The sequence below is a fragment of the Alligator sinensis genome, unplaced genomic scaffold (genome assembly GCF_000455745.1).
Source record: "Alligator sinensis unplaced genomic scaffold, ASM45574v1 scaffold615_1, whole genome shotgun sequence".
In the NCBI taxonomy this organism is placed as follows: Eukaryota; Metazoa; Chordata; order Crocodylia; family Alligatoridae; genus Alligator; species Alligator sinensis.
Window position 1 is genome coordinate 2,408,721 of NW_005841982.1, and position 25,264 is coordinate 2,433,984.

The window sequence follows — 25,264 nt, forward strand, 5'->3', positions numbered from 1 at the left end:
ATGAAAATTTGAAACATCATGAAACAACCTTTTCCCGAATGGGAAAAAAAATGTTTCTAAAAATATCAGACCAAGTTTTACAAAAAAATATTTATATATATATTTTTTTATAAAAATAATTTTCCAAGAACAAGCTGTTTCAATAAATATTTGATAGGAATCAAGTTGTGAGCTTAATTAAAATTTATGCTGGGTCTTATGGCTCCTATGATAATAGTCCTTTAAAACAATTGATTTGTTTTCACATGAAAGTAAAATGTAACACATATGACTAAGTAATAAGTTATAAACTTTAGCCAAAGACATGGGATCCTGAAGGGATTGCTCTTATCTAGTTTCAACATTACTGTACTGAGATTTGAGAAAATGACTTTCTTTTGCTTATGTGGAGCTTCCAAAATAAAATGTGCACCACAAACCTAAAGCCCATAGAAGGAGATTAATTTTTGTCATGGATATTTTTTCACTGTGCATGCACACACAAATATTAATGGATAACGGCCAGCTGATAGCATATCTTGCACATTTATTGTCACAATCTGTCTTCTGATTTGCATATGAATGAAAGTAATGCCATTTAAATGTTTGAGGGTAATGTTGGATCTGGGCATTGCTGTCACATTAGATTCATGGCTTTAACCACCCAAATGTGAAATTCCCATGGAAAAAGTTGTGTACTTCAGGAACTTATCATACCCCCTAGATTTCCCATGCATGTCTGGAGAACAGGCTCACTTTTACACCTCTGCAGAGATGCCTATGGCAAGGCATCTGTACTGAATCATATATAGAAGACTGAAACTATGATCACATCTATGTATTCTTCTCCCTCTCTTGTGTTTAGCCCCTGAGGATGTTAGGAGGGAAGGTTCACTAGATAAAAAAAGACTCTGTATGTATCCTTGCTTTTTCTAATCAGGACTGGCTACAATTAGGCCTTTCTCCTTTGACTCTTAATGGTGAAGATGGACATAACCACATGACAGCAATGGTAAGAGGCAGAATGCATACAGCAAATCATAACATGCATGTTTTTCTTCCTCTGTTATACAGTTCAGACAGACAAGAAAGCACATAGGTCCATATCCTGCCCTTGCTGCCATGTACATATAGGTAGGGACCTACTCCATTCTCAGTATCATGGAAATTGTGAAATTGGGCAATGTCCACTAAATTCATGGGAAAAAAAATACTGGCTCCTCAATGGGAGCCAGAATTCTTTATGGCTGTGGTAGCCTGGCTGTGCAGCCTGCCGGGCTGGGGTAGAAAGGAGAGGGAAACTGCCAGTACAAAGGAAAGTAGCCAAAATGGTGGCTGCCCCTGTTCCTTACTACTGATTGGCTAAGAAGGCTGCCTGGCATGCAGCCCCACCCCTCTCCCTCAATCATCAGCAAGGAGTGAGGCCACATGAGGGACAGCCCTCTTGTCCAGTCAGTGGTGAGGGGTGGGGCCACCTGGTCCCCATAGGAAATCAGAGGCATGGTGGGGGAGGGGCACCATGATAAGCCCATGAAAATGGTGGCCGGCCCCATGATCTGCCTGTGAAATTGGTTGCCTGACTCCACAATTTGGGTAGGGCCCTATACATGAGGCATTCATACACGTGATGCAGGAGTGGGAGATGGGAAGGGCACTTTAATTAAAAAGGCTTCAAGAGCTGCTCTAATTAAAGCACCTGGAGTGTCTCACGCATGTGTTCCCACAAATGGAAAAATGGCAGCAGGGGTGCTTTAACTAAAGCTCATCAAATGAGCTTTAGTTAAAGCCTCCCCATTGCCATTTTTTAATGCAGGGATGTTAATACACAAGACACTGGAGTCTGTTGGAGTGCAGTAATTACCATGCTCCAAGAGCCTCCAGCAGACTTGATTAATTACAGCATGTCAGAGCAGCCTTGCTGCACATGTATAGGCATCATGGGGGACCAAAAGAAGTGGAGCTAAAACACTTTCCTTTTTGAATTTATACAAGAGAGTTGGGGAAGGTTTCCCTAATAAGGGTACGTTACATGCTGCATAGCAGAGATCCCAGTGGTTCTCCTTGGAACAGTGCCTTGTACCACACCTCATAATTGTAACTGCTGCTTTCCTGTGCACTAGGAGCTGTAGGCTGGCTCAGATTCAGTTGCTTAGTCCTGTGACACTTGACTGATTGGCATTCAGAGCAAAGCACTTTCACTTGAGCTTTACTTTTTTGCTATGTGATTTGGCCCACAGAAGAAATGCCCTATTTAGTCTGACCTACTTGTAATGAAACCAGAAAGTAGCTCTTTGCATAGGCATGTTTAAGAAAATCAAAGCATGCCCTGCAGCCATTAAGATTTGAACTAACCCTTCAAGCTCTTTTAAATATTGTTGGTGGAATTATAGAGAATATGTAGCATTTCTGAAGTATTTTGTAGGAGAGCAAATTGTAGCCAGCTGAAACAACTAATATGCATATCATAAATATTAATACAGCAGTAATTCTCCATGGAAGAATCTTTTTTTCTTGAGAACATCAATATAAAATATGTTGTAATCTTTCTTTTAAATTAAAGGTTTGAAAATATGCTTAATTAACATGGATTATTTTTTTCCTAAGAACTATGACTTTGAGAGTTTTTATAGCAGTGCGTTGCTTCATAATCAAGCTGATTTTTTTAAAATCTAATTTCCATTTCAATTTTGCATCTAAAGGAATGCAATACAATCTGTACATTGTATGAATTTTGGGGGTGGAAAAGAAGAAAATTTATCTTTAGATCCTGTTGATAGAGAAATTAATCTTATCCATAATATGTTTCCTTGTATTCTAGGGGTGTGTTTCCCTTTTATTTGCTATAAAGAACCTTTCATGACGAAAGAAAACTTAAAGCATAAGCTAAATCTTATGCATGATAATGTAACTTGAACAGAATGCTCTAACTGCTTATGTGGAATTTTGTTGAGAAGGTAATTTCACATTTGAAATGGAAGGATTTTTTTTTTTTTTTTGCTCAAAAGGAGCTATTTACTTCTCAAAAGACATAGGTAGAGCAGTAATATCTACTATTCCATCAAACAGTAGGTAACACATTTCCAATATTTCAAAATATTTTCTTCAGAGGTGTTAAGTCTCATTGTAGAGTGCTCACCTGTACATGAGAGTGGCAATACGATTTGCATGTGGGGTACCTCCCTCTACTCACCTGCCAAGCCTTGATCTTGAGAAGAAAAGGAGGGTCCTAGAATGTTATTGGCACCTTCATGAGCATGCTCGTGCTGTGGAGGTTCCTGGGGCTCCTCCTCCCCAACACACCTACTGAGATTGTGACGGTGTCAGCAACCCTGCTCTCAGGCTACCCAGGGCTCATGCCTCAAGTCCAGACCTGCGCTCCAATGATGCAATTAATTCTGGGCCATTGGCCTTCACTATCATCCTCACTTGAGTCACAGCGTTTTAATCAAACTTCAGCAATAAATTAATTCATGGGTTTTCTTAAATTAACAAAGTCCATATCCAATTCCTAGTTGGCCACAATCAATTAACTCCTGGGTCCCCTTAAGTTTAATAGAGGCCCCAATTAATTTGTGGTCTTCCTTAAATTAACTCAGTCCATAATCAATTTGTGGGCTTCAAAATCAAAACATCAGTCCATGAGCCACAAAATCAAAACATCAAATCGTGAGCCACTTATCAATTCAGGGCTTTTAAGTCTGTACCCCCCTTGCTGAGTCTCCTAAGTTAATGTCAATTATTTATTAAGGAAAAAAAGAAACAAAAGGCAGCAGCATCTTCATCGTACCCATGTTTCCAGCTGCCCAACTCCTGTGCTTCTCTCTCTGGGTGCCGTGGTCCATGGGGAGTCTCTCTCTGAGTGGTCCCAGGCTGGCAGGAAATCCCTCCCAGTTTTCAGGCTGTGGATCCAGTTCTGTTCCCCACCTGCTGCAGTGTCTTTTGCATCCAAAGTGCTCTGTACATTCTCCCTGTACAGCCCTGCTTCCTCTTTTCTAGCTGTGCCAGGTCGCTGGTTTGTGACATCACTGTCAGCTCTGCACCTGCAGTTAAATACTGGCCATCTCCTGCCCTTACCAGGCATTCAGCTGCCCTCCACAAGTGGCTTGCCATGTCTCCAGCGGTCTTCCCTTGCCAGGACTGACTTGTCCAGCTCGCCCCACTGTTACACTCAACATATTGAAGTTGACAGTTATACCACCTGAGTTATTTCTTGTTACCCTCGTAAATATTTGCTTTCCAGAAGAAGAGAATTACTGGATTTTTGGGACTTGAAGTCCCGTCTTTTAATACACTGTAATTTGTATGTTTCTCCATCTCCTAAGTGCTTTGAATGTGCTAGGAGTGTGACCCCACATCTGCCATGTTTTATCTCATACTCTTTCCTAGAAAAAAAAACCTTTTCTGTAGAGTGTATTGTTTTGGAAAAGAATTAGGAATTTTGTTTTTAACTATATTTCGTCTTTCTCTTTGTTTCTTTGTCTGTCTCTGTCTCTCTCTTCCAGTGATACTTGATGATAGGTCGTCAGTCCTGTGCATCTTTAATACAACTTGTGAAGTTAAATCATAATCAAGAGACCATGTAGCCCAGCAGAAATGCCTACGCTGGAGAGAGAGGCCACATTCTCAGTACCTTGGCGTTAATCCAGAATGGCTGACATAAGTATGTGGCTTTGTGTTAATTTTAATTTCTCCAAAATCTTGAGAAGTCCTTTTGTGTAATAATCTTGCATAAATATAAAGTTATATCCTTTTGCTCTGTTAAGACCTTTTTTGGATGATTGTTCAGGTAAAGCAGGTTATATTAAAACATGTTAAGAAATTGACTCTTCATAAAGGTAGATTGCCCCTGCTTCCATAATTTTGGATGAGTTTATGTAAACAGGCAACTTGTATGGCAGCATTGTACTGTGCAAATTCAAAATGTCTTATCATTCACTGGGAAGTACAATCTGTGCTACACAAAACTATTTGTACCCTTTAAAAATAAACTAACAGAGAACCATGAAAATATATGAGAACCTTTTGTGTTAGATATTTCTGCTATCTGTGTTTTACTACAACTGGTTCAAGAATATGGGTTGTGTTCATAGATCCACAGGATGCAAAATGAGGAACAAACATGCAACTCAGACCCAGCAGCCTGATCATCCTGCCTTGGAGGGAAGCTAGTTGTTTGGTTTGGCTTTTGGAGTAGATTATAGAAATTATTAAAATGATCAAAGATACAGTTGATGCAATGCAGTTGTAAGACTTTTTTGCCAGGTGCTTCAACTGGGTCCTTTTTAATAGTCAATATGCCTAGTACTTTGTTGCAAAAGGCAAATGGTGTCGCTTGGATCTATAGGCATTGGTTCTGAACCAATACATGGCCTCTCATACAGAAAAAAAATGCACAGCTTACCTCTGTGAACAGCTTTCCAGGCATTGCAAAAGAAGGGATTAAGGATCTGGTTTCTCTCCCTATATATTTCATATTTTAAAACTTTGTTTCTGCATTTCTAGACCTTGCTTCTAGTCTTTAAGCTATGATCTCTGTAGTTGGTTAGAATCCTGTCAGAAACAAAGAAAGGGATCAGTATGTTGCTGCACTAACATGATAATAACTTTTTTAAAAGTTAAATTTTTCTTTTACGTGTAAATTTTTTTTCCTAACAATTTCATCTTCTTCTACATTTTGAAAGTAAGGAAATAACTTCCTATTTATTGTGCCATCTGTTCATAAGTAGGGACAGGCGAAATTTGAGAGTGTTGAGCTCTGTTGTAAATGTCAACCTAATGCTACCTTGGGGAAAAATAATTTGGGACTATCCTTGAAAGTACCTTGACAGAATAGAGTTGTAACAAGGGAAGGTTACATGAGAAAGATGACAGGCTGCTGACCTGCTTTGCTGAAGCATCAGTGATCAGATAGGCTATTTCAGTGGTTAATTTAAGCTTTCTGGGAAGTGAGAACTATAGACTGCAGATAGTCATAGGTCAAAATCTGCTATGCTGGTAATGTCAAGAAGTCCCCAGTAAATGAGGGTCTTTTTTCCCACTTCTAATATTGGTCTTTCAGTAAGATAACTCCATTTACATCCCCAAAGTTTCTCTTGATTTCCATAGGCCACAGATGAGTATCAAGTGTTTTGTCCTTTTGTGATTTTCAAAATGGCAACATCTCTGGACGTAACAACAATTTATTTACAGCCATATATATGTTTGAGATTAACTTTCTATGTGCTTATCACTTGCACAAAAAAAGCCACATCCAAAACTACCTTACTGGAAAAAAAATTCACTGCAAAATAAATGACCACACAATTCTTTAAATAGGGAATTCAACAGGAAAAAAAAAAAACAACAAAAAACCTAAAACAACCCCCACCCCTATTTAATTATTACAATATTAATTTAAAGAAAAAGAATAAATCCACTAATCTATATGCTATGGAAATGCCATACATACAATATTTTGATCCCTTCATGCATTAATGCTCCTAATATTTTCCTTCCTCATTTACAGCTATTTTATGTGTTATCCTTTCCTTTTTTTTTGGTTTCCACCTTCTCTTTCTCTGCTTTCACAGACCAGGGCAACACTGCTTTCTAATGCATAAGCATAGTGCATTAGAAATGCATATACGAGATATCTAATGCATACATGCACATGCACGGTTACTCTAGATGACCTCCTGAGGTCCCTTCCAACCCTAACTTTCTGTGATTCTAAATAGAGGTGGATTTTTTTTTTCTCCTCTTCTTTTATTGGAAGACTTTTTTTGCTTAAATGTAAAGGTTTTGTCATTTCAAGAGTATTTGTGAATTTTTCTAGAATTCAGAAAAATGTTTTCATTAGGATTTTTTTTTCTGGACTACTTTCAAAGGAGGAGATCACAGCAACAGCAATGTCTATGTTTATATTGGCCCCTGACTAGATCCAAAAATGGAGAGACAGCTCTTCAATTCCTAATTCTGCCGCAGGCCATGCCTAACCACCTAGCCACCATGCTTTGGCTTTTGTTTTGGGAACAGCTTCAGTGCCTTTTGCTGATCCTGTCCTGTTCTATATAAAACCCCTAAATATTCATGGGTATGGAACTCTGCTTTCCATATCTTAGATGAGTGCCCTAACCACCTGACTATAATCTTACTCTCACTTGTTCTCTCAATTAATAGTAACACATTTCAAACAGCTCCAGCAGGAAAAAGATGCATCTCAAAAATGCTATAAACTGTTGTTTAGCACAGTCATGAGAGGGAGGGGATTCTTGGAATTCTGGTCTCTAAATAATAGTTTTATGCAGAGTGAAATGAGATCAATAGGAGATACAGTCCACCCCAGAATATGCATTAGTATGGTTGTTAGGGCATGTTCCAGGATTTGCATGATGTGGTTCAAATCCTCTCAAGTAGAAGCGGGATTTGAACATAGGTTTCCTACCTTCTCAGAAAATGTGCTAACACACACGCGCATGCACGGTTAGTCTAGATGACCTCCTAAGGTCCCTTCCAACCCTAACTTTCTGTGATTCTAAATAGAGGTGGATTTTTTCTCCTCTTCTTTTATTGGGAGATTTTTTTTGCTTAAGTGTAAAGGTTTTGTCATTTCAAGAGTATCTATGAATGTTCCTTTGCATTTATTGCATATGCTCAGAATGAAATTGAAATTCTTTATTCAACCTAAGCCTTCTTACAACCTCAAATGTTTTTGACGGGGGAATGTGGAAAGTGAGAACGTAAAAACTTATTTTTCATTGAGCTAAATAGGGACTTCTTTAGTTCAGTTGCTAAGTAAATAAAAGAAGAGTTTTTAAATTTTTTCTGAGTTTCCATTTTCCCTGTTCCTCTTTGAGAAGCTAAATGTGACAAAATCTGTGATTATTCAGCCTCCTGAAGCCCTCTTTGGGATTTCCCAGATCCAGCTGGAGGCTCTAGGGAGCCCTATCAAAAGTAGTACTGACTTCTATCAGTCATCTATCAAAAGTAGATGTGGTGGTACCAAGGAGTGGTTTGAATAGAGGCACCAGACACCAGAAGATGCAACCTGTGTACGGAGTGGAGATGAACAACTCAAAGCATTTAGTGAGTCTAAGTATCTGCAACAGAAAAGGGATACAACACCTCTGCATAATGCATATGTATTGCAAATGGCATTGTTGTTAAGTATATTTGACCAGAACTTCAGAAACCTCCATATTTTCATCTAGTCTCCATGTGTGAGTTCCTATATACATAATCTTAATGGTCTTCAGTAAAGAGATATGATGGATATGCTCCACAAGGCTTCATCTAAGATCATTTTTACTCTCCTAATATTAGTACACAGCAATTATACAGCAAGCAAATTAGTGCATCCGTTCAGTGCATGCTGTCTTTCAAATACAGCTTCTCTTGAAATATGATCCTGAAAGTATGTTTAGAAAGACATCATACTTTATGAGATGTAAGTTCCTTCAATTAAATAATAATCATGTTGAGAAGATCGAATTGAATCTTTATTATTATTATTATTATTATTATTATTATTATTTTCAGTGTCGTTTATTACATGGACATAGCTTAACAGCTTGAATAATGTACAGAAATTTAAGGCCCCATTTCAGGATGTAGAAAGCTTATTACTTTTTCACTGATATTTTATGGGTTCTGTTTAATCAGAATGGAGAAGGTTTTGTTGAAGAATATTTATATAATGTATAGCAGACACTCAATATCATTATTCAACACATAACAATGCCAAATTATTGTATAAATAATATCATTAGGTTGGCTAGTGCAGATCAGGTTGTTGCTCACTCTAACACAGAGGCTTAGATATAATTGCCTTTCTGATTATTAATGGTCACTAGATTACTTACTATTTAGTCATATCACATTGACAGTCTGTGCAATGACTCTCCTTTAATATTTAGTGCCTATTAAATCACAGATCAGGCAAATGCCTCTCTGTTCTGCCAGTATTACTACATTGCAATGTACTTTTAGATAAAAATTCTGTCATTGCCACAAGGTTCACCTTATCAATACATTACAAATGGTCTTGCAAGTCTTTATAAACCACTCTTCTTGCTACAACTGGTATATTCAACTACATAAACTCTTTATTTTGTGGTTCTTTGTTTAATTCGGGTCTCTGTAAAGTTTTTTTTTTTGTAAATATATCTTACTTTCTTTTAAAATGAATAAAAAAATGAATGTATTTATTTATAAGGATTCAGCATTTATTACAAGAAGCATAAGAGAAAGCACTGGTCTTATAAAACAAACTTGTACTCTTATTTTCCACATGCATTCTTCCATTTCAATCATTGTCATCTTGTATGCAATTTAAATTTTGCTTGTGAGGAGAAATGTAATACCATGAACTCATAATTTGTTATTCCTAATTTAATAACAGGATCACAGTGATTTTGAGAAGAAAATGTAAAACATGGCTGACAAAATCATAATAGCAAGGAGTATAGTAAGTGCACTAGATTTATTCAGACACATTCTTGGATAAGAGTAGATCTTTGAAATTCTTATGCTGTAAATTGGGTTGAAACACTAGCGGAGCTGTTGGGCTCCTGAACCTCATTCAGGATAAACAACAAAGCAGTTGCCCTTTGAAGCAAGATGAAGCAACACTGAAAAACAGGCCAAAGCAAAACCAATCCGAATCTGAGATATGCAAATTAGGAGTAAGATGAGCACAGCGGACTAGTGGGGAGGTGCATGTGTCTGACCAAATGGACCATAGTTTGCTGGGAAAGCAAAGATGACAACAGGAATAGCATTTGCAGCATGTCTTTGAGAGAATGTCAGGATAGGAATTTAGAGACAAAGTACTGGCTGTAGAGAGGCTGCCTGAATCTGTTTGATATGTACTTTATTCAGGGAAATAGTGTAGCACCACTCCTCACAGATGGTGATTAGGGCTTGTTAAGGCACAATTAACCCTTAAATGGAACATGGCATACGAACACCAACAACTCAGTGTCTTAAAATCAAAGACTAACTTTATTAGTACAGCAAATGTTATCTTAGCATTTTCTATATACACACTGAGAAAAAAAACAAAACATTTAGCACGATGATCTCATTCAATCCCAGATGTTACTTTGCTCAACAAAAAAGATGGCCACTCAGGGCATTTTTATATATGCAAGTGACACCACGCTGGGCACTTTGAAAATTTCCCAGTGCTGTATCACTTGCAGTTGTATAAGAGAGGAAATGCACATCAGCGTGCAGAAAATAGTGGTGGTCCGCTTTTGATCTACAATGCATAGGTGTTTTAGTTCAAAAGGGCATTGCCACCATTTTCTGCATGCTGACATGCATTTCACCAGTTGTACACCTGCAAATGATGCAGTGCCATGCATCAGCTCGTGGGCAGAGCAGACTTGATTAATCGATGGATCTCCAGTGCACCCAGGCACAAAAATGTATGTGTATAAATGCCCTCAGATCCTGAAAGCAAAGGGTACATCTTTGACTGGGACAGTCCAGACAGGTGTTGAAAGCTGGATTTATGACAATGATAACTTAACTTTTTTGCTGCCCCCTTTTATGCTTTTCTTTAACTTTACTCCTTTGACTCTTTGCTTTTGGATTGGTCTTTCTGTAGTCCGCATACTGTCCTTATTTTATCAGCATGTTTCTTTGTTCAACAGACTCATTATGAGCACGCTTCATAATTCGGCCTTTTTCCAATTTTTTACCTTGGGCATTATCCATTGGTCTCCCTTATCACCTTTCATTAACATATCCAATCATTTTGTCTCTGATTTAGCTGGTTAGTGCCAAGTTCAGTCAAACTGAGCTGGTAACAAGACCATTGCTTTGTTATGTTGGGAGAACTTCTCACAGTGATTAAAAAAGAAAAGAAAAGACATAATATAATGAGCGCTATGAGCTCTACAAAAACAACTCTAGGACAGCTGATACAAGAAATGAAAAACTTGGAATAATTATAGGGTTATACAGAACTTAAGCAAAAAATAAGGCTGAATATAAAAGAAAAGTTTAAACAATACTATACTTCACCACTCTGTAAAGAGGTGCAACTTTAAAGCATAAAATATGACAAACTTCCTTAACAATAGGACATCACATATTTTTATTATAAGTAAACAGCAATGCCTCAAAGGAGGAGTATATACCTCCCATTCATTAATTTCTCATTTTAACACAAGCACCCTACTAAATCTCAACTATTGGTTAACTGCTCAGTAGGGCTATACGAAGCTTTGGGTGCTGTTTCAGTTTGGAAGTAGATTCAACCCGATTGGGTGGTCACATCTCTGAATCTGAATCAAATCAGGAGACCAACAAAAGGTCCAAATTGATTCAAGACTCTCCAAATTGATTTGGAAAAGATTTGGAGAGCTTTGGAGATTTGGGCAGTCTCCACTCACTGCTGCATAGAGCAGGACCCAGACTTCATGCTGTTAAGGAGGGGGTAAGAGAGGGGGACCTGGAGGTTGGGGGAAGGGGGCCATGGGGGATCCCCACCAGGCCCCATTCCCTACCTGCTCCCCCAACCCCCCCAGCCCCTGCCCATCCTCCCAACCCCCCATGGCTGCCCCACCTGGCCCCAGTTCCCAGTTCTTTAAAAAGAAATAAATAAATAAAGCCCTGCACTCACCAGCTGCTACGGTGGCCGTCAGGGCTTCTGGGGGCTCGTGGCAGAGCCCCCCACACAGTGTGGGGCAGTTGGGGGCAGTGGGGATGCCCCCCCACCTACCACCTGACAGGAGCTAGTGAGTCTGGTGCTTTAAAAAAAAAAAAAAAGGAAGCTGGGACTAGGTGGGGCAGCCATGGAAGAGTGGGTGGGGGGTGGGTCCTGTCAGACCCAGAGATTCAGCCAATTTGGCAGTAGTTGAATCTGCGAATCAGATTTCGCTGAATTGATTCTAGACAGTGATTCAAATCACTGAATCGAATCACTGTCTCCGAACTGGCCGAATACGAATCCAAAGTGAATACCTAGCCACTTTGCACAGGCCTACTACTCAGTTCAGAACAGAAAATGCTGGTGTTGAGGAGCATGGACCTTTCTGAAAGGAAATATCCTGAATAGGTATTTGTTCTCTCTTAGTTCAACAGTAATTAGATGTCTGATAGAACTCAGATTTCCAAATGATATTAAAACTAAGACCTAAAATGAAAAGTGACAGAATGTCATAAGTGTCTAGTAAATGCTGCTAACCAACTGGGAAATATTGTTTAACTACCCAGAATGAAAGACATGATAACATAATTTAGCTATTGGTTGTTTAATAGGATGCATGAACTGCATAAGAATAGTATGCTCTGACTCAAATAAACTTTCTTCTAGACAGTGCATAGGGAATAAGGTACCAAACAAGAGAACCCTTATGGTCTAAATGGTCTCAAATAGAGAAAATGACTGGGGAATGTTTAGTTGGGATTAAGAACTTGGGAGTGCAATTCATGGGCACTACTATACATCTTATTTAGATAGACTGTTCTTATGTAGTCTTTTGGTTACCAGTGGAAGGTGTCAGATCTTGCTTTAGCCTCTCCATGCACCAGCCTGGTTTTGTAGCACCTCCAGGCCTGCTACTTGTTCCCTTCTGGGGGAATAACTGCCTCTTTTTTTTTTTTAAAGGTCACATTCATGCACATAGCTCCCAGCAGCATGTTTGCTCAATGCAGGCCATGTGTTTTATATTCATGCTTAGTGTTGGCTGCGATTAATTAACTTCATAGTTGGTTTCTATTGCTGAGCACATGCTGCTTTTGGCAATAGTTTAATGATAGACAGCAAATCTAGCGAGATTTCCTTGTATGTGATTATAAAATATGGGGCTTTTTCCCCCCATGCCAACGGGGGGGGGGGGGCAGAGGGACTTGTCTTGTAGTCAGGTAAATACAGTTATTTGTTGGTAATTGATTTGCACGTGTCCTGCCTCTTGGCCAGAAACCATTGTAACAGCTGCATTCTGTTGATAGCTTTCAATAAAAAAAGGTGGAAGAGTGGTTGAAACCTGTTTTGAAACCCAGGGCCTCAGAGGACTCATATCTGCTAAAGCTCTGAAGCAAGATCTTATTCTGGATCATTTGCTCAATGTTTGACAAGTGGGAAAAAGGGAACAACAGTTCTAAAATATGAATTGGTGAATTTAATAAATGTTATAAAAGAAAACTACAAGGAGGAAAGGTGAAAGTGATCTCCCAAAGTTTCTATTGGATTTCTTCCAGTTCAGTGATGCACTTTTTAAAATGTGGAGCAGCAAAACAGTCTAAAAGGCTTTCTAATTAACTCTTGAATCAACATAAATGGTATAGATGGTTCTTCTTTGGGATGGCCCATGATTGAAACTTGGGAGGCGAGGGGATGAACTCAGCCTGTTAATCAGCCACTGTCATTTATCTGTAGTAAAAAGGAAGACGTATAAGATGCACTGACGACATGCATCAGGAAGACAGCTGAGCCTTCATTGGACCTCACTCAGAGTTAAGAGAAGAGTTGGTGGCACTAGATTTTGTACAAGATTCTGTACAAAGTATTAATCTAAGTGAGGTCACTTCAAGGGATTCCTATCCACTGCCACTAATAAGAGGATACTCTACATCCTGTCAGGTATTTAATCTGGTTTTCCACACAGCATCTTCAAAATGGATAATGGCAAATAGAAGTGGATGCAAAAGACAAAGGAAAGTCAGTCTTGACAGGAAAGTCTGTGGCAAATGATGTAGTAATTGACGGCTTTAGATTATGCCCTGTACCCATCTCAATTTATGCTATTCTCAATCTGTTTGTTATTTTATGTGATAGCCTGCTGCATGATAATATAAAAAACAGTGCAACTTGAGCACATAAGGGAGAAATTTTCACTGCTGAAAAGAATTTGCTCACTCAAACTCAAAGATGTGAAGAGTTTTGAAGGGCTTTGCTCCTATTATATAGAAGGTTTAGTTGGTATTTAACAGTCTTGTAAAATCATTGCATAGGCATGAAGAGGAAGACATTACTGTGGTCAACTAGATGCTGCTTATCAGAGTTGAAACAGGCCCTTTTGACTCCTGTCTTAACCCTCCCATATTCCAGAATCCCTCTCATATGTGAATGATAGTCCATACAGAATTAAAGCAGTATTGACTCAAGGATGTGAAAGACTTTACAGGTCGGTGGCTTATTATAGAAAAGGTCTAAGTTTTCTGGTGAGAATTTCTTGCACCACCCAGAAGGCAGCCTTGGCAGTGATTTAAATCTATAAAACATTTTCAACAGTATTTGTATGGGAAGAAATCTGTAGTCAAAATAGATCATGCATCCCTTTGGTGACAGATCAGTTACTTTGAGGGTCAGTTTGTAGGTCATATGGGGAAATCGGAAACATTATAATTTCACTATAATACATATGATTTGGGCATAACCATGGTAAGGCTTGTGCTTTGTCCAGATATTGTTGTTGACCACTTGTTTAAAATGATATGTTACTGTTTTGTGTTCCATTGTTTTAGCTAAAACACTTCTAAAATTTTAACAAATTTAAATAGATTTTCTGGTCTGTGAGTGCAGCACTTGCCAGTTTAATGATTTTTTGTGTGGAAGTGTCTATGCAGAAGGTGGGACTCATTTTGAAGGAATAAATTGTAAGTTGCTATGCTGGATCGGTTCACTGGGCCATCTATCCAGTGTCCTGCCACTGAGAGGTGACTACAACTACCACATGCATCAAAAGAATGCTCCAGGCAGATGTTGGGTAAACATCAGTCTCATCCAATTAGTAAGAGGGTAAATTAAAATGATAATCGGGATAGCTCAAACAGGAACAAAACTGACTTTGTGGAGATTTTGATGCTGAGTTACTGGGGTTATGTTGTTTGGCAAGGAATATTTAGAGAATTTGGGGTACATTTTGCAAAAGTCCTTTTGAATTCTGAGGATGGTCTGTCTTCCAGTATGTAATGAGGTCAAGCCAAAACCCTGGAACTAGCTGGCCCACTCAAGAGATCACCCCCTGAATAAGTGCCACCTACAGCAAGCCCAGACCAACACCCTGGTCTCAGCTGGGCTGAGTGAGGCCAGTCCTCTGAAGCCACAAGCATCAGGCCCCTTTCACTCCAGCCCTTAAAGCTAGACCCAGCCTGCAGTCTTCTTTTTAGGCAAAGGCATAAATTCTTGTTCCTGGCCTTCCATGTACTTCCTTGCTGGTCATCTGGATGTGACTCCTGTCTCTGATTCTGACTTCTAACTCCAATAAGACCCTTAGCAGCTTTCCCTCATCCTGGTTCCCTGCTTGGGTCTGACCTTGGCTCTAACTTTGGCTTATGATCCTGGTTAACCATCGGGTTACCTTGTCTCTGACTTTGGCTTCTGACCCTGGCTTGTCCTGACCTCAGCTATAGCTCCCAAACCTGGTTCTTATGCCAGACCCCTGCAGATCCCCTCCCACTCCCTGGTAAAACTAACCTAGACTGTACCTGTGCCTCAACTGTCTTACCACTAAGCAATACTACCCACATACTAGTTTCCTACACAGTAGTAGAACATAAACACTTATCTGGGTACTTGGTGTTTTTAGTTCTTCTGGGTTTTTTTGGTTTTGTTTTGTTTTTTAAGGTTGGTTGAACAGTCAAGTCCAGTCCAAGTTCTGAGCAACATAATAATTCCAGATCTTCCACCCTTTCCTTGTAAATCATGTCTCATAGATCTCTAATAATTGTTTTTGCTCTCCAATAGACTCTTTCTAATTGGTCCAAATCTTTATTTAAGTGTGATGATCAATGCTGAGTATAGTGGAAGTCACCTGGGGGAAGGGGCTGGAACCAAATGCCCCATCCCTTCTAGGGCAATGTCCATCTAAGTCACACTCTCTCTTTCTTGTGTCCAGTTTTGGTTAGGTTACATCTTTGGTTAGGACACATCTCTCTTTCTTATTCTCCTTCTAGTCTCACATATCTCCCCATCTTGACTGACCAAATTCAAGAAGAGAACAGAAGGATACTCTGGCCAGTTCCTATCCTATGTCCTGGTGGTTTGGGCACTTTGCTGAGAAGTGAGACCAACAGGATGATACCTTTTGGGGTGAGGAGAGTCTAGAAGCTCTCTCTCTCACTCCCTAGGCAACAGTCCTAACCACTAGATAGTTGAGCTAAAAGGAGGGTCCGCTGACTTTATCATTTTATTTGAGGCAATGATGAATATAAATGGATGATTCTGTTCTGTCCCATATAGAAACAGAATTAAAAAAAATAATTTAAAAAAGAATTTGAATAGAATTTTAGAAGTGCCAAAAATGCCCTTATGCAAGTATGTAAGTACACTTAGGCCCCTGGAAAATGTTACATTTCAGACGTGATTAATCACATCTCAACCCGGCCACATGTTCATACAATTAATAGTGTGATAAAACATGGAGTAAGTCACAAAATATAAGTAATAATTTTGTGGCTGGCTGCTATCACTACATAAATTGAATGTGGAACTAGTGGCCTTCCAGCCTTGGGAGTGCCAATCTGCTGATTGGTTCTCCCGCCATGGGGGTGCACAGGAGCCCTTCAAGACTTTGATGTGCTCCTAATGAGGGGAGTGCCAATCATCTGACTGGTATCCCCTGTCATGGGTGTACCCATCATGTGGCTTGCTACTTGGTGCAGGGGGAGACTGAGATCATGACTCTGGGCTCATGACTGGGAATTGATCCATGATCCCACAATCATGCATCCTGCCATAAATATGTGGCATGGTAGGAGTCTGCATTTTTGGAATCACACATCAGATCCCATAGCACCTTTAATTGCACATCTCTTAGTAGCCTTAAATACAAAAGGGTGAAATAATTGAGCACCTTACTTAAACAGAAATAAAAACAGCTTTTCAAATGTCTCTATCACTTCACTATTAAATAAGCAATTCTACTAAATAACAATGTAGTGTTCATTACTGAAAAGGGCCAAGATTTAAAGTATACAAACCTTTTTATTACCTGTGATTCTCCAATGATTAGATGCACAACAGGAGGGACCCTTGAAAGAATACATATGTATATATTCTGTCAGAGTACTCGCATGTTCCCAGCCTTATTAGCGCATAAAGATGGGTTTCTGCATTTATATTAGCACATTGAAACAAGACAAAATATGTTTGGGATGTTATCAGTTCTAGGAACAGCATAAAGAATCAAACTCAGAGGGAAAATATAAAAAGAAAGGTATAAACAAGATTTAGCTATGCTTTGCATCTCACAAATGGGCAAAGATAAATAGTTTGTGCATATGACCAATTGCAATATTTGGGTTGAGAGAGTTAAATTCTATCCTACAGTTTTTTGGAGGAGAGATTTGGAGCTTTGGTTTGGGCTTAGGATCACCTCTAGAGTTGACCTTTTTGTAAAATTGACTAGTGGTCCACCATGTGAAGGAGTGCCACAGTGAATTATACAATACCTGCTTCACATGCATGCCATACTCTGAAAATCATGTCTTGAAACTTTCCAAGTGCAGTGTGACAAAAAGCACGGCCAAGGTTATTAATGTGCCCAGTACCACCAAAGCACCTGTATTACACAGCAGTATTATTTACTGCAGCCTTTTCTTTGTGCAGACTCTTATTCCACTCTGTTTATTCAATCTCACTTCGATTGAGTAACGTGTGTATTATCCAAGATGTGTAGACTAAGCTGTCTAAACAAGATATCCAGTAAGCTCCTTACTCAGAAGTTAATAGGAAACAGTTCCACCACCAGCTCTAGTGTTATTTTTCATGCACAGTAAAAGCTTGAAGTTTTCTTACTAGGTTCCATAAAGTATTTCCTTGAGAGAATGAAACCGTACTTATTGAAAAGTAGATACTAATATTGTTCTTCTCCTCCTACCCCATTATGCTATTAATTTTCTAAGAAGTGCTTGTTATTCACTATTCTGGTTGGACAAAAAGTAGCTTCTTGGACCTGAGTATCACTTTTAGTTCTTTGAGTTTCTCTGTGTTTGGATCTTCTAAGAGTTAGGGCAGGAGTGTAAAGCTCATCCACCCCTGCAGGTCGGGTGAGTAATGGGAAGCTGGTCCATCTCCCCCTCTTCCCTCCCCATCATAGGTGATCTGGCAGCTGATTCACCCAGTCTGGGACCTGTGTTGCATAGACAACTGGTAGGGGGTGCATGGGGGTGCACATGGACCCCCTGATGGGATCGGTGCCCCCCCCGCCCCATTCCTGACACCAATGCTGTTGGCAGGGCTGGTACAACCTCTGACAAGGCCACCACCATCAGTGGCTTCTGCAGGTGCCCCCCTCCCCCTCCCCAATTCAGGAGGCACTAGTCACTCATGCTGTGCTGTGTGCAGTGCACCTGCTGCTTAGTCAGAACTGCACATACAGTGCGTGCCCCAGCAGCTCCAGGACTGTGTACACACAGCACCTGCTCCAGCCAGGCCAGAAACCTTGCTGAACATGGCACCACCCAGCACTGCATGCAGCATGGGCCCTAGACTGGCTGGAGTGGGCACATGTGTATCCCAAAGTGGGTAACATGCTTGATGGCAAGCCAGCTGGAGCAGCCACCATATGCAGAATGACTGCCACTCTGGCTGGACTGCACCACACATGGCACCCATTCTGGCTGCTTCAGGGTTCGTGTTCTTCGCAGTGAATGTCCCTGACCAGCTGGAGCAGGTACCAGATTAAGTATGCTGGGGAAGGGGAAGGGAAAAGGAGAGGGTCTGCATGCTGGATAGGGCTGGATGGTGGGCTTGACACCCCTGACTTGGAATATGAACATCTGTACATACCCTGCTGAAAGAATCACCGTTCTCTGGTAGAAATCACAAGTGTGCAGACATCCAAACTTTTCCTCTTGGAGCAAAAATGGCTGCTCCGGGAGAAAAATAACCCAGGAACAACCAGGGTTAAATGGCTCCTGGGAGAGTTTTGCACTTTCCCATGCCTTATTGACTCTTGGGGACCAGGAATGAAGCTGGGAAAAAGGATCCCTGCCATCCCAAGATGGATTACAAGTTCAGAGGAGAAAAGGGCCCAATGCTCATCCACAGCCCCACAGTAAACAGACCACTGCTGCTTCTTGTCTCTTCCTCAAACTGGGCAGTACCCTAAGCAGTGCTTGGCTTCAGGTAAGGGGTTGGGGGCTCTGTTCTAGTGCTCCCTTCAGGAATGGACTGCAGGAGGCTGCTTCCCTGTTCCCTAGGCCCTGGCCTGGGGCAGGTGTGGAAAATCTTTCCCTGCTGCTCCACTCTCCCTGAGAACCTCTTCCAAGAAGTGAAGAGAAGGTGGATGAATATCAAGGAAAATCACATATTGCATATATTCCATGCCAAGTCCCTAATCATGCAAGCCTTCATGTTTTGAAGTGGTGCCATCGTTAAATTAAAAAGATGGTCTTATAACCAAGACATTCAAATGAGATTTGAGAGATTAGGGTGAAATTGTTGCCCTGCTGCATACTCTTTGTTTTTCCTGAGTAAGTCCCTTAACTTCTCTGTGCATCAAAAAATGGGGATAATCTCTTATCTATTTAAATTGTAATCTCTTCAGGTTAAGAAGAGTCTCTTGCTATTGATATGTACAGTACCTAGCACAATGTGATTTTGATTAGGGCCTCAGTGTGCCACTATCATTATAAAATGACAGACGTCCTTTTATCACCAAAAGTGTGAGCGTGTCTGGGTGTGCATGCATGCACATCTATGTGGTTGTGCTGGGGAAATGTTTAGAATATTCTCATATTGTATGGATGCATTAAATAAATGCAGAAAGGTTAATGAACCTGAAACTCCATTAGATTTACTGAGCCTAATAAGTCAAAATTATAACTGCATTGATTCCATTTTAATTTCTGTCTCAGTCAGACCCGGTTTTGTAGAACATTGATCTACTCATACAGGCATCATCCTGCTCACTAAGGGCTGAAGTCCACTACAGTGCTATTGAAATACAGTCCTGTCCACTATCTTTATAACAATATATTTAAAACAATATCTATGTCTCTGCTACAACTGAATGACATTTCAAAATTAAAAAGGACCTTTCTGCAGTAAATAAACTTGTGGGGAGGGGGATGCTTCAGGTCAGATTGTCATTCAAAAGCAATGCTTGGAAATAAAGCTATCAAGCAAAAATAAAACTGACCTCTCCGTTGCTTTCTATGAGGTGTTATTATCTGTCCTTCCCCACAAAAATAGTTTGTCATCTTTTTTGCTTTCTTCTCTAAATTTGACTTGCTTGTTCCAATTTTTGGAGTTCCCACTTGATGCTTTCCTAATTCTCTGATCCATTCTGTGTGAGAGATTGATTAGAATCAAGATGATATTGACTGCAGTCTTTTTTACCCTCTCAAATTCACTCTGTTGCTAGTGAACTCCAGACTGAACAGCAGGGGTGGGGAAGCAAGAAAATATAAAGGGGACAGGTGGGTACAGGTGGAGATTCGGCTGCTTAGTTAATTGGTGGCATACATTCTCCTCTGTTCCAGTATATGGATCTATTGAAATATATGTGAATGTACACAGGACACTATATTCTTCTCCTCACATTTACCCCTCCATAGCTTGATTAGATCAGGTGCATGAAGTAGTTATAGGATTTGGTTATGTAAAAGAAAGCTGAAAAAGACATAGTCCATTGACATAGTCAATTTATTTTTTAGGCCACCTGGTGCACTATGAGAGAAACCTTTCATGGGCTCATCTAGGGAGTCTTTGTAAATAATCCAATGAATATGTGTGAATTGTGAATGAAGAGAAAATGCAAAGATGTTCTTTGTAATTCTGCCCCAGTATGTAGAAGAAAAGCAATGCCATTTCAGTTAATGTTTCTGGATTTTATTATTTAATAATGGGTATATGTCTGTGAGGGGAAAGACGATTCTCATCTCTTTTGTATGGGTATCAATTAGAAGTAAGCTACTGAAATGAAAAGTGTAAAAACCAGCTCAAGTATCAAGAGAATTGGGCACAGAGAGTCAACTTTACAGCAAGGTCAAGTCAACACCCTCCCATTACATTACTTTTATTTCAGGGAATGGGCACATTAACAAGTTACTAGGAAGCAAGGGAGATCAAAAAGTTGCAAAACAATTGACTGTGTTCTTGCCCCCTGGTAAATAAAAACTAGTAACTTTTACCTACACTGAGGCAAGAATTTGTGTTACTGGTAAATCCCAGAACACTATTGCAAAGAAGTGAGGGACACGAATAAAGACAATTTTTTTCAGACAAAATATATTTTTTCTTTTCTTTCTTTTTTTTTTCATTTTTATTATTATTTTTTTTTACAAAAACAAATAGGCAGCTTCAGCAAGCCAAGAAAGTTTTGTGAACTCATCTTGGTTTGACCAAACTGTTTGTATCAGGTATCAGGGACAAATAATAAATTGTAACAATTTACTTTGACATTTTCAATGTGAAATATTTTTATTTAAAATAACTTCTTGTTTTGTTTGATATCTTTGGCTTGGTCACCTTGCTTATTTTGTCAGGGGGCTACTGAAAGTGACCTAAGAAGAACAGGCTGTCATATATAGTAACAAAACTGAAGCTGAAATGTTTTAAAGAAAACACACAATTGCTCAAAATTAGTTTTGCTTTTACCATATTTTTCTCAATTTTTCTGCAGCATAAGTTTTGCTAAACAAAATAAAAGCTCATTATAAGGAAATATGGAATTCTAGAAAGAGGGAAAGGAGAATGAAAGAAAAAAAAATAATGAATTAACTCAATGGTTTCTTTTCAGACCCTTTATTGACTGGTTTTGGAAAGGCTTCATTTCTTGTCATTTATCCCACGTTTTTGCTGATAGAATTCCATCAATTTCAAGAGTTACTACAGATTTGTACCAAGAAAACTGAGAGCAGATTTAAGCTAATATTTGTGGCTTATTTAAGCTTCCTTAAGGAAAACATTAATATTTTGTTTAAGTCAACGAGAGAGACCAAGCAAAACTGATAAAGATTATACAGAACACTTCAAACCCTTAGTGTGGTTAGAGAAGTGAGGGTATGCATATATGTAAGGAACTAGTAGACTCCATTCAGTTTAAAATTAAAAATGCACCAGAACTTAAGAGAGGTAAAGAGCATTAAACAGGAGAGAATATTGATATATACAGGTATTCATAATGGCCAATTACCTTAGTCTAGGAAAATATCTGACACATCTTGTAACAGTCTCATACTAGAGGTAAAACTGGTTGCCAATTCCAGTAGAGGTAACTTTGTAAGTCATTTCTGAAAATTTATAATTATCAGAAAATGTGTGAAATAGTGTACTGCAAGATGTGTTTAGTCTGGAAAATAATTTTGTTAGTCTGAAAACTTTAACATTACATAAAGCTTTTTCCTAGTATTAAAAGAAAATAAAACCTGAACTGTTAAGTTGTTAGTTCTCCCTTGTGGCAAAGGCAGGTCTTCAAGAAAATTTCAAGAGACTTTTGTAGTAGTTGATTACTTTGACTTACAAAGTCCTGTTATGATAGTACTGAAGTGATGTAGTCATGATGGTCCAGGAAATATGCAAGATACAAGGAGTGTTACGGGTGATATTTTTTATTGGACCAACTACATTGGGAAGGGCTTTGAAAAACTGTTGGGTACCATAAAACCTTTCCTTAGGTCTCTGCTTCTTTCCCAGAGACCTGGGGAAGGGTAATGTGGTACCCAATGCCCTGTCTCAGGTTATACCAATCATGCAGTTGGTCCAGTAAAAGGGATCCTCCACAGAAATCCTTGCCCTTGCAAAGTCAAAGTCCTTGACTGGAAGTTGCGGGGGAATGGCCTATTGCAGAATTCGAGGTCCCTGGACCCTGGTGGCCATGGCCATCAGGCTGCTCCCTTTCCTTCCTCCCCTTCAAGCTCTGTGCCACCACCTAAACACAACCTGCTGCTGTTGCATATCTCCAGACCTGTGCTGATGCCTGGCTCCTGTCCCACACCACTGCATGTTTCCTACCCAGTGCTGCCATCCACCCCAAGCCCCATATGACAGTATACCCTGGCTCCACCTATTGCCCAGGAAAAGCCTCACATCACGGTATGCCCCTGGCTCCACATGGTTTCCCCACCAGAGCCCCATGCTGTTGCCCAAATATGGTCCCCTTTGCTGTCTGCACTGCCCAGACCTGCGCTGCTGTTCACCCCAGACCCATTCTGATGCCAGAACAAGGCACCATTGCAGATGCTATTGGCTCCACAGATCTGGCCTGGAAGGAGCCCCTGCATTCTGGATCCAGGTTGGAGCCTAGAATGAGTTTGACACCCCTGTGTTAGAGTAAAAAAATATCACTGACAAAACTGTACTGTGACATATTCCCATGCTACATGAGGATCCTAGAAGGTACCCTCTCCTTTTAGGCTTGCTTGTGGGACACATGAGTTCCAGAACCAAAAGTTATGTAGCTGAATTTTTGTAGCACTGTGCCCCACAAATATGGCTATATTCCTCCTGCTCCAGGATAGCACAACCTTGCCCTCCTTGACCTTGCATCCTGATTTGCTGTACTTGTCATGTCATACTACCCATGGTATCCCTCTGACTACTGAGGATACTAAAAATGGGAACACTTTTGGTGCATTTGTCTTGATGTGGCTTCAGTGGATTGATCCTTCACCATATGCTTGTTTAAAAAATCTCTGGGTCAAAACCTAAGCAGGTGTATAGCAATATAGTTTTTTTATTGTAACGAAGGTACACTGATTTACGCTTGCAGAGAATGTGGCCTCACATGTGTCAAGGAGTGGCCTTAATCTATATAAAGAAAAGGTCAACACTGAAGGTAGATCATGACAATTTTGATCTAGAACCTTACCTGGTTTGTCTCATTTTCAGTTTTTACTTGTCAATGAACATATATTTTTTTTTAATATTGAAGGGTAAGATGAGATATTGCTTGCATGGATATTTGGTTTTAATTTAAAGAGTGTGCTACTAGCTTACTCCAAAATTAAATTCTCAATCTACACTACAAACATAGGACGAAGTGTTCTTCAAATATGTATGTATGTATGCCAACGTTAGGGAAGCTGTTCAAGTAAATCTAGCTGAATTTGATTTAATAGTTAGATTCCATCAGGCAGCAGTAAGAAGACCAGTAGAGTTATTAGATGACTTACTTTACAGTGCAAATAAAGTGAACTTTTATGGGTATGTGCATTACTACTTTAGTTGTCATAGACTTATGACTGATGATATGGGCTGGCCGAGTGACTAGCTTCACGTTTGAATGCACTGAAGTCAGATGATAGATAACAATGACATTTGACAGCATATTCAAGACAATAGACATAAAATATAGTTATGTTGCATTTAAATTTTTTTAAATTGTCAGTGTTGTGAGGGAATAATTTTCCTTTTTTTAATATATATGCTGCCACAACTAAAAGTTTCAGTGTTTGCCTTTTAATTGTGATTGATCAATAATCACTAATTTTCACACCGTTTATATTATGTGATCCTTTCTCTGTACCTCCATGCTAAATAAACAAATTGCAGCTGCAAATGGAGTATCAATTCAGAATTAAAACAGGCCAGATTCAATGTCAAGTTGACCTCTGTTTTAATGTATTTAACAAAATTCAGTTTCAGTGTCAAAGGAGATGATTTGATAGTTTTGTTCTGGAGGATTCTTCTGTAATGGCAGAAAGCATAAAGTAGATTTTCTTATAAGTGTACAGTAGCTCATAAATCTAAAAAACAGATGACATGTCCATGGTAATGCCAGCGTTTGCCAGTTAGTCATTGATTTAGGGATGCAATTACAGGCCAAAACAAATGGGCTTATGGCAAGTGCAGCACAGGACCAGCATCAGAATACTTGGGATTCAGATGCATTCTTGTGTCTCAGGAAACAAGGAAGCTATAAGTTATCATGGGTACAACATGCATGGATAACAATAACAGCTATGGATGCCTGAAGTCAGTTTTCACATGACAAAGATTGTTATACTGAAGGAGTTTTTCACATTTGACATGCTTTGTCTTTTAGTAGACTATGAATAACCACTGACAAAAATACCTGGCAATAAATATTTGAAAGCATATAAAACACAAAATCTTTCTTTCTTTCTTTCTTTCAAGATGGCCGCCGACAGGTGATGCCCTTCTGAGCTCCTGCAGCTCAGGTGCTTTCAGCTCGTTGCCCCGCACTCCCTGCCCCCCTTTTCCTGTCCCCCCCCAAAAAACCCTTGCCTCTCCCCACCCTGTCCCTGGGGACCCCCTCCCTGCCCCTTCCCCCCCCTTTCTGAGCTTTTTTCCCCTGGGCTCTGGCAGCCTCGTTTGTCTCTGCCCCTCCCCCACCCCCGCCTGAGTTCTCCCTGTGTTTTCTGCTGGCTCCTTCCCACAGGG